We start from the raw sequence: 12,491 nt of genomic DNA on the forward strand, positions 1-12,491 counted from the left end.
TAGTAAAAAGGGCATTTTGGTCATTTAGGGGTAAAATGAATTAAGATACAAAATTAAAAGCCAATTTTGTTCATCTTCTTCACCATGGACGTGTACACCAAGGGAGACTCCATGGCTAGGGTTTCCAAGCTTCCAAGCTCGATTGTAAGTCCGTTCTAGCCTCATTTTTAATGATTTTTACGTTTTTGGAGTCCCGATAACTTGATTTAGCTTATGCTAGCAATAATTCAACCTAGGGTTCATAATTGGAAAAGTAGCCATAGGTGAAATTTTTGTATTTTGGTGTTTTATGATAGAATATGAGGTTTTAAATTATGTTAGACAACTTGTGCTATTCGATTTTAAGTGAAAACGAGTAAAAGGGCTTAATTGGTAAAAATACCTAATAGTCATAAGTACATGTTAGAGTGAGAATTTGATGTTTCCATAGAAGGGAAAAATGATCAGCATGTCATAAAACATAAGAAAATAGGATGAAGTTTAATTTCCGAACCTTGGGGAAAAGTGCAAAATGCAAAAGTTTAAGGGTCAAAATGAAAATTTGTAAAAATATGATTTTTGGACCTGTATGAATAGTGTGACTAATTATTAGGCTAAATCTGATATTATAGATAAAGGAAATTGAGATTCGGGCTTAAATCGGGAAAATACAAGGTTATGGACTAAAATGGTAAATCGTCGTTTCTAGATCGAGGTAAGTTCGTATGATAATAATAATGCAATGTTATGTTTGAATTATATTTCTTACTATTATTGCATATATTGTATGATTTAATATATTGGAATAGTTGATGGAATGGTGTTTATGATGTGGAAATATGACATGAAACAATGTTACATGAAATGCAAGAAAATGATGACACATGACAAGTGATATATGAAATATGTGATATATGTTATATAAATTCTTAAAAGTTGATTTGATATTTGAGTTGTGTCTTATTATACTATGAATGGACAATTGGTATTATGGATAGTGAGATCGACACTTCGAGTAAGTTCGTACATAAATAATTTATCGATTCTTTTTATGTTATTATATTTATCATATGAAATGTGGCTGCCTATCAAATGGTTATTTGATGTAAGTTATGAATTTAAATTGATTACGGACAATTTTGTAAAATGTTGAAAAGTGAGGAATTTCCCGATTGAACCTTCGGAATAGAAACGATACAAATGAGCTATTGTGAGGTCACGTGTGTAGTACTAAGTGCAGGCTACTACGTGTACCGGATAATTGGTCGCATGTGTAGTACTAAGTGCAGGCTACTATGCGTACCCGAAAACTGCGATCATGTGTGTAGTACTAAGTGCAGGCTACTACGTGTACCAGATTATTGGTCGCATGTGTAGTACTAAGTGCAGGCTACTATGCGTACCAGATAGCTTTGGCTACAAGTGTGGAAATGGGAAAATGTGCAAGCAATTGTGTATCTGTTATTATTCCGATGAGTTCAACGGGAAATCAATTAAATGAAAATACATGTGAAAGTGATTATGTGATGAACAAGTGCAAGTATATGTTTATTTGAATTTATGAGCAATATGCTCGATATTTGAGCGAACCTCGGTAAAATGGAATGGATTAAGTGAATTGTGTAAAAGTGAACTTTAGTAGTAAAATAGTGTTGAACAGCAGCAGTGCATGACTTTGATAATTTACCAAAAATTATGTAAGTTGAATTAAATTTCAAAAAAATTATTGAATTAAATATTAATGAGTTTATTTTCATATAAAAGAAACAGGGGGAGCAAAAGAATTATATATTATGTGATATTATAATTTTTGTGAGACAGTGTCAGAATAAATTCGAGATCCCCTATTTTGACTTTAGAAATTCACCATAAATTGTGAAAAAATTATTAAGAGTCATACCTTACATGCATGGATTCCTTATTGAGTATATTTTTAAGTGAAATAAATGGCCTGGTTGTTGAAATTCTGGACAGGGAGAAATTTGGTTCGTAGTGCACAGGGGTTAGAGTAGTTGTACCCTGAAACAAGGGAAAATTTAATGAATAAACTGTACTAATTGGCTAAACCAAAAATTCTGGAAATCTTATGGTAGAAAGATATATGAATCTAGTTTCAAGAAAAATTAACGAAACTAAATTTGGAGTTTTGTGCTTCAGATATGAATGATTTAGTAATTGTAACTCGATAACACAGCTTAACCTGAACATGTGTAATTGTACAATTATAGTGTTTTATCTTGAAAAGCGTGGTAGTAATTGCTTATTATTTTCATATGAACTTACTAAGCATAAAGCTTACCCATCCTCTCTATTTCTTTAGTATTGGCAGGTCAGCTCGGGGTTGGAGATCGTCGGAGGCAAAATTACACTATCAAACTATCATTTTGAGAGAATTAATTCAAATATTAGAAATATCAAGTGAGTGGCATGTATAGGAAGTTGGTTTGTGATATGTATTTTTATTATGATTTTGACCATACGTATCAGTCTGCATTGAGTTATCGTATATGATCATGAGATGTAGTCCTTATCCATTATGGTTTATAAGTTTAATTAATCGTGCCATGTCCTATGTTTCGATGTGATGATATAGTTAGCTTTGTTTGTTATGCATGTGTTCGAAAAGTTTTGAATTAAATGAAATTTTATGGCCCGGTTTTCGTCTATGTGTATTGTTAAGTCTGGTAATGCCTCGTACTCCATTCCAGCCTTGGATACGGGTAAGGGGTGTTACATATCCAATACATATGCAAGGTAAGCATTGCAACCTTTTCTCACATATTTCTAAGCTAACATCGTCGATATCACAATAAGCAACTCACTCAACTCATCAGATTCAATTCAAAGAATTTCATTATTATGACATCTCAACTCAATAGTCTTTCATCTACAATTCACAACATCATCATGCAGAGTCAAACAATCCATACCCAAAATCACATCAAATTCATCAAACGGTAAAAGGATCAAATCAGTCAAAAAACAGCAACTCTGAGTCATCAAAGGACAATTCTCCCAAACTTTATCAACTAGGACATACTTGCCTAAGGGGTTCGATACTTTAATCACAAATTCGGTAGACTCAATAGGCAAACTCTTACTAGACACTAAATTCATACAGACATATGAATGAGTCAATCCAAGATCAATCAAGGTAATTACATTAGTGTCATAGAGAGAAAATGTACCAGTGATAACATCTGGTGATGACGCATCTTCACGAGCGCGAATAGCGTAAGCTCTGGCTAGCACTCGAGTAGAATGTAGAATCCTTTGTCGTACCTTTGCTACTAGTCGCATTTCTCATCTTTCTAGGTTGTCTCTCTTTAACAGTTGTATTGCTCGATCTTGCATTTTGAAATTTTTCTCTCTCAGGTAACTCAAGATAATCCCGAATAAAGTGATCTTACGAGCCACATCTAAAACCAGCTTTGTTAGTAATCCAGCAATCTCAAAAATGTCATTTTCCACACTGTTGACGCTCAGGTTTGTTGGTTCCAACACTACCAACACTCGATACTAAGGTGGCTTGAGCTTTAGGACTCATGTATTGCTTCCCACGATCTCTATTAGAATACCCCACTGAAGTATTCAAATGATTATATGAATCTTGTGATTTCTTTGACGAAAAGTCATAGGGTTTACTCATCGACCTCTTTCTCGAATCTCTAGCCTCAGAATCAGCTTTTCTCTTTTCTTTTCCAAGTTCTTCGGCTTTGCAAGCTCTATCGACTAGCACAACAAATTCTTTCAATTCAAGAATCCCAACTAGAAGTCTAATGTCTTCGTTCAACCGATCTTCGAATCTCTTACAAATAATTTCCTTGGTGGATACACATTCTCGAGCATATTTACTAAGTCTCACAAATTCACTCTCATACTCGGTCACAGATATTTGACCCTATTTCAACTCTAGAAATTCTTTGCATTTTTTATCAATAAACCGTTAGCTTATGTATTTCTTTCTGAACTTGGTTTGAAAAAATTCCCACCTGAATCTTTTTCTTGGCACCACGAATACTAAAGTGTTCCACCATTGATATGCAGTATCTCTCAGAAGTGATACGACACATTTAACACATTCAGCTGGCGTGCAAGATAATTCATCAAATACCCTATAACACCCCTAACCCGTATTCGTCGCTGGGTTAGGGTTGCGAGGCATTACCTGACAAAACACAATTCAGCTTGCTCATATAATTTGTAACACCCCAAATTTAGGCCTAAAAGTATTGGGCCTTGAGTGTGGGTCCGTAAGGAGGTTTTATATAGGTATTTAATTGTGCAATGAAATGACACAATTAAATGTCTGCTTTGGTGGTTAATGGCCCTGAGAAGTGTTAGAGAAATCTTGGGTCAAACTTGGGCTTTAGCAAAAATTTTGGTATTAAAAGAAAAAAAAACTTGGATGCTTGGATGAGGGCTTTTAAATTATTGTGTTAAATAAATGACACAAGGAAGCTTGTAGTCTAGCGGTTGTCGCGTCATTAAGGTTGTATGGGAGCCTAGGTTCAAGCCTTGGCTCTTGCAATTTATTTTGGTTTTTTAAGGGAACCTAGACTTTGCCCTTTAGACCTTATAATTAATTGGGGATAAAATATGACACAAAAAGCCTTGTGGCTTAGTGGCAAGTAGCGCGTGGAGCATCTGAGGGGAGGCATGGGTTCGAATGCCATGGCAAGCAAGGAGCATTTATTTTGCTAATAGGGACGGCAAGAGTTGGTCTTGAATTTAAACTTTGATGTTGGAGGGATCCCACATCGGGAAGCTAACATAAAAGTGGATGCGAAGCTGGCTTTAAATAGAGGGAACTATGAGGAGAGTAAAGGTACCTTTCTTGGCTGATCCCTTTCGCTGTGTGGCGTGCTCGTTTGGGTTGGGCGTCGGCTAAGAGTGCTCGGAGTGTGGATTAACTCCAGTCTCCTATCAGGTGTGTATTTCTCACTACTCTAGCTGTAGGATGGCTACTTCGGACCGCGATGGGTCGAAAGGGGCTATGTGGGCCCAATTGGATAAGTTGTTTCATTGTGTAGTAAATATTGGAGTAGGCTAGGTGAATCTCATATCTGTGGCTAGATTTGGGCTAAAAGGGCCACACGAGCGTGTGGGCCCATTTAGGCCGAGAATGGGCTTTAGGGCCATTCGTATTGTTATCCCTATTTAGAATACTTTAGTTTACCAAAGTACCCTTAATTTATAGAATTATCGTTTTACCCTCGATTTATAAAATTACAGTTTTACCCTCGATTTATAGAATTACTATTTTAACCTCCATTTATAGAATTACTGTTTTACCCCTAATTTACAAAATTATCATTTTACCATCGATTTATAGAATTACCATTTTACCCTCGATTGTGAAATTACTAAAATACCCCTATAGGGTAGAATTACCAAAATACCCCTAGTTTGTAAAATTACCAAAATACCATTGGTTTGTGAAATTACCGAAATACCCTCAATTTGTAAAATTACCAAAATACCCCTAATTTACAAAATTACATAAATACCATTGACCTTCTAAAATTTATAGAAATACCATTGGTTTACAAAATTACTGAAATACCCTTGGTTTGTAGATTTACCAAAGCACCCTTGTAGGATGAAATGACTAAAATACCCCTAATAGGTAAAAAGACCGTAAAGTCCCTGTAGGGTAAAGTGACCGTAATACCCTTGTATGGTAAAATGACGAATACGCCCTTATGTTCCGTATGACTAATGTGCTTAGGATTTACATATATTGATATTGGAATAGTTAAGTTTGAGTGACAGGTGGTGGTTATCGTAGGTGATTGATTATGGAAATGTTTTAACTTCAACCCGTAACAAGTGTGTACTAACCCTTGTAATAGCTTAGATTAATATTTACTGAAAAGCCGTAAGCTTCATATTTTAGTGATTCGGGAATTAATATTTAGATCTATTTTCTACACACGTTTAAGTTGGATTCACAACGGATATGGGGTAGGAAGGTATTTGGAACGTTCTTGAACGAGTAGATCTCCTGGTAAGTATTCGAACCTTCTTTCCATTTGTATCTTGTGGTTTAAGAAAAGCTGAAAACCCCTCTGCCGACTAAGGCTAAAAGGGTTTTTTGTGTTATTTGGTTTGTTGGTGCTAGTGAGGATTAAAGGCTACCGATCGAGGAGTGTGTGAAAAGCTTGGATCATCGGAGTGACTAAATCTAGTCATCAACTTCGACAAAGGTATGAACCCAAGGGCCATTGTGGATGGTGGCCGAATGTGTAAGTGATGATAATAGGTAGTTTTCGATTTGGTTTAATATTAACATGGCCTAATCTATAAGTGGTTGATTATAAGAGAAATCGCATAGGAGATCTCGTCAAGGAATATCGCAAATCAGGTGTGTAACGAACCCTTATTCATAGCTTAAAGCGATAAATGCCGAGAAGCCGAAATGCCAAAATTCTGGCATTTTGAGGACTTGTGAGCAACCGAACTCTCATTAGTCAGTTAGATTCGTTGAGATGATGATCAGGAACATTGGAAACGATAAGAGCATGATTTTTGGCGTTCATGATAAGTTGTGCCTCGAGGGGCTGAAGTAGGGCCCAATGAGCTTTTGGGGCCCATTTGGGTAAAATTGGTAGAAAATGAAAACCCGTTAAATTACGCATTGAGACTGATAAAACCGTTATAGAATATAGGCTAAATGGGCCTCGATGAAAAAATCGGCTAAGTAGGGCCCATTAGGGGTTTTAGGCCCAATAACTCGGTTTCGCTAAAAATTGGGCCAAAATTACTGTTTGCACACATGAATTGTTAGTAACCGTTAATGAACATGGAAAACCCTAATTTTTTGTAAAATTACAGAATTACCCTTATAAAATGAAAATGACCATTTTGCCCCTAGGTAAAAATGACCATTATACCCCTAGGGTTTAAATATGAATTTGATACATGGGATTTTGATAAACACGGTATGTATGATATGCACATGACATGTATGATATGCACGTGATATGTATGATATGCACATGATGTATTCATAAATGCATTGGGTTGGGTTTTTATATGGATGGAGGAAGTGTAAAAGTGCTTATGCCCCAGTTATTAAAAAGGGCTTACGCCCCAGTTATCAAAAGGGCTTATGCCCCAGTTATTAAAAGGGCTTATGCCCCAATTATCAAAAGGGCTTATGCCTCAGTTATCAAAAGGGCTTATGCCCCAGTTATTAAAAAGGGCTTACGCCCCAGTTATTAAAAAGGGCTTACGCCCCAATTATTAAAAAGGGCTTATGTCCCAGTTATTAAAAAGGGCTTATGCCCCAGTTATCAAAAGGGCTTATGCCCCAGTTATTAAAAGGGCTTATGCCCCAGTTATATGATAAAGCAGCTATGCTGCCAGTGGAGAGTTATGGTTGGGTGGGTTGAGTTATTTCCCACATGGTGTGTTGGTTGGTACGGGTGGAGAGTAGCGGATGGTAGGTCGAGTAGTCTCCCCAAATAGGCTTGCATTTATTCTTTCATTGATGATACATGTGATATTGAAATGGGCCTACGGGCCAAACTGTTTACAGTAACGACTTCGGCCCAGTAATATAAAATATGAAAAGGCTACGGCCTAGTATATGTTGAGATTGGACTTGGGCTAAGGCCCAGCAGGTTGATATTGTTTTAAGCTCTGAAAGGGGCTTGTTGCGCACTGAGTTTCCAAACTCACCCCCTTTCCTTAACCTTGCAGGTGAGCCTTGATGTGGGGACTTGGAGCCGGAGGGGATTCAGAGTGGCCATGGTGATCGCCTTTGGGCTTTTAAATAAGCGTTGGTTTTCTTTAAATTTCCTTTAATTATTATTTATTTTTGGGTTGTAATAAGGCCATTTTAACTTTTCTTTTATTTCTTTTCGGGATTATTTTATTTTTAATAACTTTAAAACTGGTTGATAATTATTCAAATGGGCTAGACTTAGGACGTGTTTTCAAAACGATACTTGATTTCAAAATATCATAACGCGACAATTATTCAATTCATCAAAGATGTCCACTTAAACAAATTTAAACTCGATATAACAAAGTGTGGCAATGGTTGTGGGCACGTCTAGGATTGGATCCAATCGAAGAGCTTGGTACTTAAGCAGCCTTCATGGCTCACCTCCTCTGTCTCGGATACCTACCTGGTGCCCAGCTTCCATTCACTTTGTTAACTCAACAAAATATATGGTTTTTAAAACACTAAAACGGAACGTGGGTTTTCAACTCCAATGTGGCACGTCAGATTCAGCCATAATGTTTGGGCTGAGTTTGGGGTGTTACATTTAGTGGTATCAGAGCCGGATTGCAACAACTCGGCTGTGGATCGGGTCCGAAAATCTTTTTGAAAACTTAGGACTAAGAGGGGCATTTTTGGAATTAGTTTTTGGAAAGTTCATTTCAAAGATGTTTTACAGAGTATACATGTTAAAATGGTTTAAATTTTTCTGGGTTTTTGAAATTTGGTAACCGAAGAAGTGGCACACTGAATCTCCAGTACCAAGTCTGTAAGTATTTTTGTTCCTCATATTACACTGTATTAAGATATTACTGTAGATAGAACTGAGACCATATCATGACATTATAACTAGGGCAACCCTAAAAACTCTAGAATACCAAGACTGTAGCTAGGCTATGATTCTGTGAAAATAGAAACGTTAAAATACTATCTCTGCATAAGACATATGAATAAATAGTAAAATTTTTGAAATCTTTGTAGTTAATTGATATGTGTACTGGTAATGTAGAGTATTGATATGGATTCTGAGGGTAAGCAAAGTCTACCAACTTCGGGTTACGGTAACTCGGAGCTTGGTACTGAGGCACTGGCCGAGTTAGTAAGGAAAGTGGTAGAGGAAGTATTGGATACCAAAATTAAGGAAATTAGGGAAACGCTTCAAGCAGGGTGCTTGGAGTGTAAGAAAAGGAAGGATTCTAGTTCTCAGAAAACCAAGCCTCGTTCTGTGAAACATGTTAAGGCACGACCAAACTTTCCAATCTGCAAAGACTGCAACGGACGTCATCCGGGTGAATGCCATAGAAAGACAGGAGCATGTCTTAGATGTAGGTCTAAGGAGCATCGAGCTCGGGATCGCCAAGTTTATTTTATTTAAATATGTGTTACGAATTGTATGCGTGCTTGATAAATGTTTCTTTACTTTGGTAATTAGATGTTCTGGGTCGTACTAAGAATTATTTTTAATTAGAGTGCGTAGCAGAAGCATAGAGGTTTGACTTGAGTAATACGGTTAGTTGATAGTTGGAAATTTCGAGGACGAAATTTCTTTAAGGGGAGTAGAATTGTAACACCCCGAATTTGGGCCTAGAAGTATTGGGCCTTGAGTGTGGGTCCGTAAGGAGGTTTTATATAGGTATTTAATTGTGCAATGAAATGACACAATTAAATGTCTGCTTTTGTGGTTAATGGCCCTGAGAAGTGTTAGAGAAATCTTGGGTCAAACTTGGGCTTTAGCAAAAATTTTGGTATTAAAAGAAAAAAAAAACCTGGATGCTTGGATGAGGGCTTTTAAATTATTGTGTTAAATAAATGACACAAGGAAGCTTGTAGTCTAGTGGTTGTCGCGTCATTAAGGTTGTATGGGAGCCTAGGTTCAAGCCTTGGCTCTTGCAATTTATTTTGGTTTTTTTAAGGGAACCTGGACTTTGCCCTTTAGACCTTATAATTAATTGGGGATAAAATATGACACAAAAAGCCTTGTGGCTTAGTGGCAAGTAGCGCATGGAGCATCTGAGGGGAGGCATGGGTTCGAATCCCATGGCAAGCAAGGAGCATTTATTTTGCTAACAGGGGCGGCAAGAGTTGGTGTTGAATTTAAACTTTGATGTTGGAGGGATCCCACATCGGGAAGCTAACATAAGAGTGGATGCGAAGCTGGCTTTAAATAGAGGGAACCATGAGGAGAGTAAAGGTACCTTTCTTGGCTGATCCCTTTCGCTGTGTGGCGTGCTTGTTTGGGTTGGGCGTCGGCTAAGAGTGCTCGGAGTGTGGATTAACTCCAGTCTCTTATCAGGTGTGTATTTTCACTACTCTAGCTGTAGGATGGCTACTTCGGACTGCGATGGGTCGAATGGGCTTAAGTGGGCCCAATGGGCTTACGGGCCCAATTGAATAAGTTGTTTCATTGTGTAGTATCTATTGGACTAGGCTAGGTGAATCTCATATCTGTGGCTAGATTTGGGCTAAAAGGGCCACACGAGCGTGTGGGCCCATTTAGGCCGAGAATGGGCTTTAGGGCCATTCGTATTGTTATCCCTGTTTAGATTACTTTATTTTACCAAAGTACCCTTGATTTATAGAATTATCGTTTTACCCTCGATTTACAAAATTATCGTTTTACCCTCAATTTATAGAATTACTATTTTAACCTCGATTTATAGAATTACCATTTTACCCCTGATTTACAGAATTATCGTTTTACCCTCGATTTATAGAATTACCATTTTACCCTCGATTGTGAAATTACTGAAATACCCCTGTAGGGTAGAATTACCAAAATACCCTTAGTTTGTAAAATTACCAGAATACCATTGGTTTGTGAAATTACCGAAATACCCTCAATTTGTAAAATTACCAAAATACCCCTGATTTACAAAATTACATAAATACCCTTGACTTTCTAAAAATTATAGAAATACCATTGGTTTACAAAATTACTGAAAAACCCTTGGTTTGTAGATTTACCAAAGCACCCTTGTAGGATGAAATGACTAAAATACCCCTAATAGGTAAAAAGACCGTAAAGCCCCTGTAGGGTAAAGTGACCGTAATACCCTTGTATGGTAAAATGACGAATACGCCCTTATGTTCCGTATGACTGATGTGCTTAGGATTTACATATATTGATATTGGAATAGTTAAGTTTGAGTGACAGGTGGTGGTTATCGTAGGTGATTGATTATGGAAACGTTTTAACTTCAACCCGTAACAGGTGTGTACTAACCCTCGTAATAGCTTAGATTAATATTTACTGAAAAGCCGAAAGCTTCATATTTTAGTGATTCGAGAATTAATATTTAGATCTATTTTCTACGCACGTTTAAGTTGGATTCACAATGGATATGGGGTAGGAAGGTATTTGGAACGTTCTTGAACAAGTAGATCTCTTGGTAAGTATTCGAACCTTCTTTCCTTTTGTATCTTGTGGTTTAAGAAAAGCTGAAAACCCCTCTGTCGACTAAGGCTAAAAGGGTTTTTTGTGTTATTTGGTTTGTTGGTGCTAGTGAGGATTAAAGGCTACCGATCGAGGAGAGTGTGAAAAGCTTGGATCATCGGAGTGACTAAATCTAGTCATCAACTTCGGTAAAGGTATAAACCCAAGGGCCATTGTGGATGGTGGCCGAATGTGTAAGTGATGATAATAGGTAGTTTTCGATTTGGTTTAATATTAACATGGTCTAATCTATAAGTGGTTGATTATAGGAGAAATCGCATAGGAGATCTCGTCAAAGAATATCGCAAATCAGGTGTGTAACGAACCCTTATTCATAGCTTAAAACGATAAATGCCGAAAAGTCGAAATGCCAAAATTCTGGCATTTTGAGGACTTGTGAGCAACCGAACTCTCATTAGTCAGTTAGATTCGTTGAGATGATGATCGGGAACATTGGAAACGGTAAGAGCATGATTTTTGGCGTTCACGGTAAGTTGGGCCTCGAGGGGCTGAAAGAGGGCCCAATGGGCTTTCGAGCCCATTTGGGTAAAATTGGTAGAAAATGATAACCCATTAAATTGCGCATTGAGACTGATAAAACCGTTATGGAATATAGGCTAAATGGGCCTAGATAAAAAAATCGGCTAAGTAGAGCCCATTAGGGGTTTTAGGCCCAATAACTCGGTTTCGCTAAAAATTGGGCCAAAATTACTGTTTGCACACATGAATTGTTAGTAACCGTTAATGAACATGGAAAACCCTAATTTTTTATAAAATTACAGAATTACCCTTATAAAATGAAAATGACCGTTTTGCCCCTAGGTAAAAATGACCATTATACCCCTAGGGTTTAAATATGAATTTGATACATGGGATTTTGATAAACACGGTATGTATGATATGCACATGACAAGTATGATATGCACGTGATATGTATGATATGCACTTGATGTATTCATAAATGCATTGGGTTGGGTTTTTATATGGATGGAGGAAGTGTAAAAGGGCTTATGCCCCAGTTATTAAAAAGGGCTTACGCCCCAGTTATCAAAAGGGCTTATGCCCCAGTTATTAAAAGGGCTTATGCCGCAATTATCAAAAGGGCTTATGCCTCAGTTATCAAAAGGGCTTATGCCCCAGTTATTAAAAAGGGTTTACGCCCCAGTTATTAAAAAGGGCTTACGCCCCAATTATTAAAAAGGGCTTATGCCCCAGTTATTAAAAAGGGCTTATGCCCCAGTTATCAAAAGGGCTTATGCCCCAGTTATTAAAAGGGCTTATGCCCCAATTATTAAAAGGGCTTTTGCCCCAGTTATTAAAAGAGGCTAGGCCTCCAGTTATATGATA

General features: G+C 37.3%; 1 long non-coding RNA gene across 2 annotated transcripts; it reads left to right on the forward strand.

The window, feature by feature from the left end:
• The first annotated feature begins 10,877 nt into the window (after nt 1-10,877).
• LOC107896173 (uncharacterized) lies at nt 10,878-11,457 on the forward strand. Of its 2 annotated transcripts, XR_005903446.1 has the most exons (4): nt 10,878-10,922; nt 11,036-11,100; nt 11,215-11,299; nt 11,414-11,457. It is a non-coding gene; the product is annotated as an uncharacterized lncRNA (long non-coding RNA). The 2 variants fall into 2 exon arrangements; XR_005903445.1 differs by lacking the exon at nt 10,878-10,922 and having other exon boundaries at nt 11,010-11,100.
• The last annotated feature ends 1,034 nt before the right edge of the window (nt 11,458-12,491 follow it).

This window comes from Gossypium hirsutum, chromosome A10, assembly GCF_007990345.1.
Source record: "Gossypium hirsutum isolate 1008001.06 chromosome A10, Gossypium_hirsutum_v2.1, whole genome shotgun sequence".
NCBI lineage: Eukaryota > Viridiplantae > Streptophyta > Magnoliopsida > Malvales > Malvaceae > Gossypium > Gossypium hirsutum.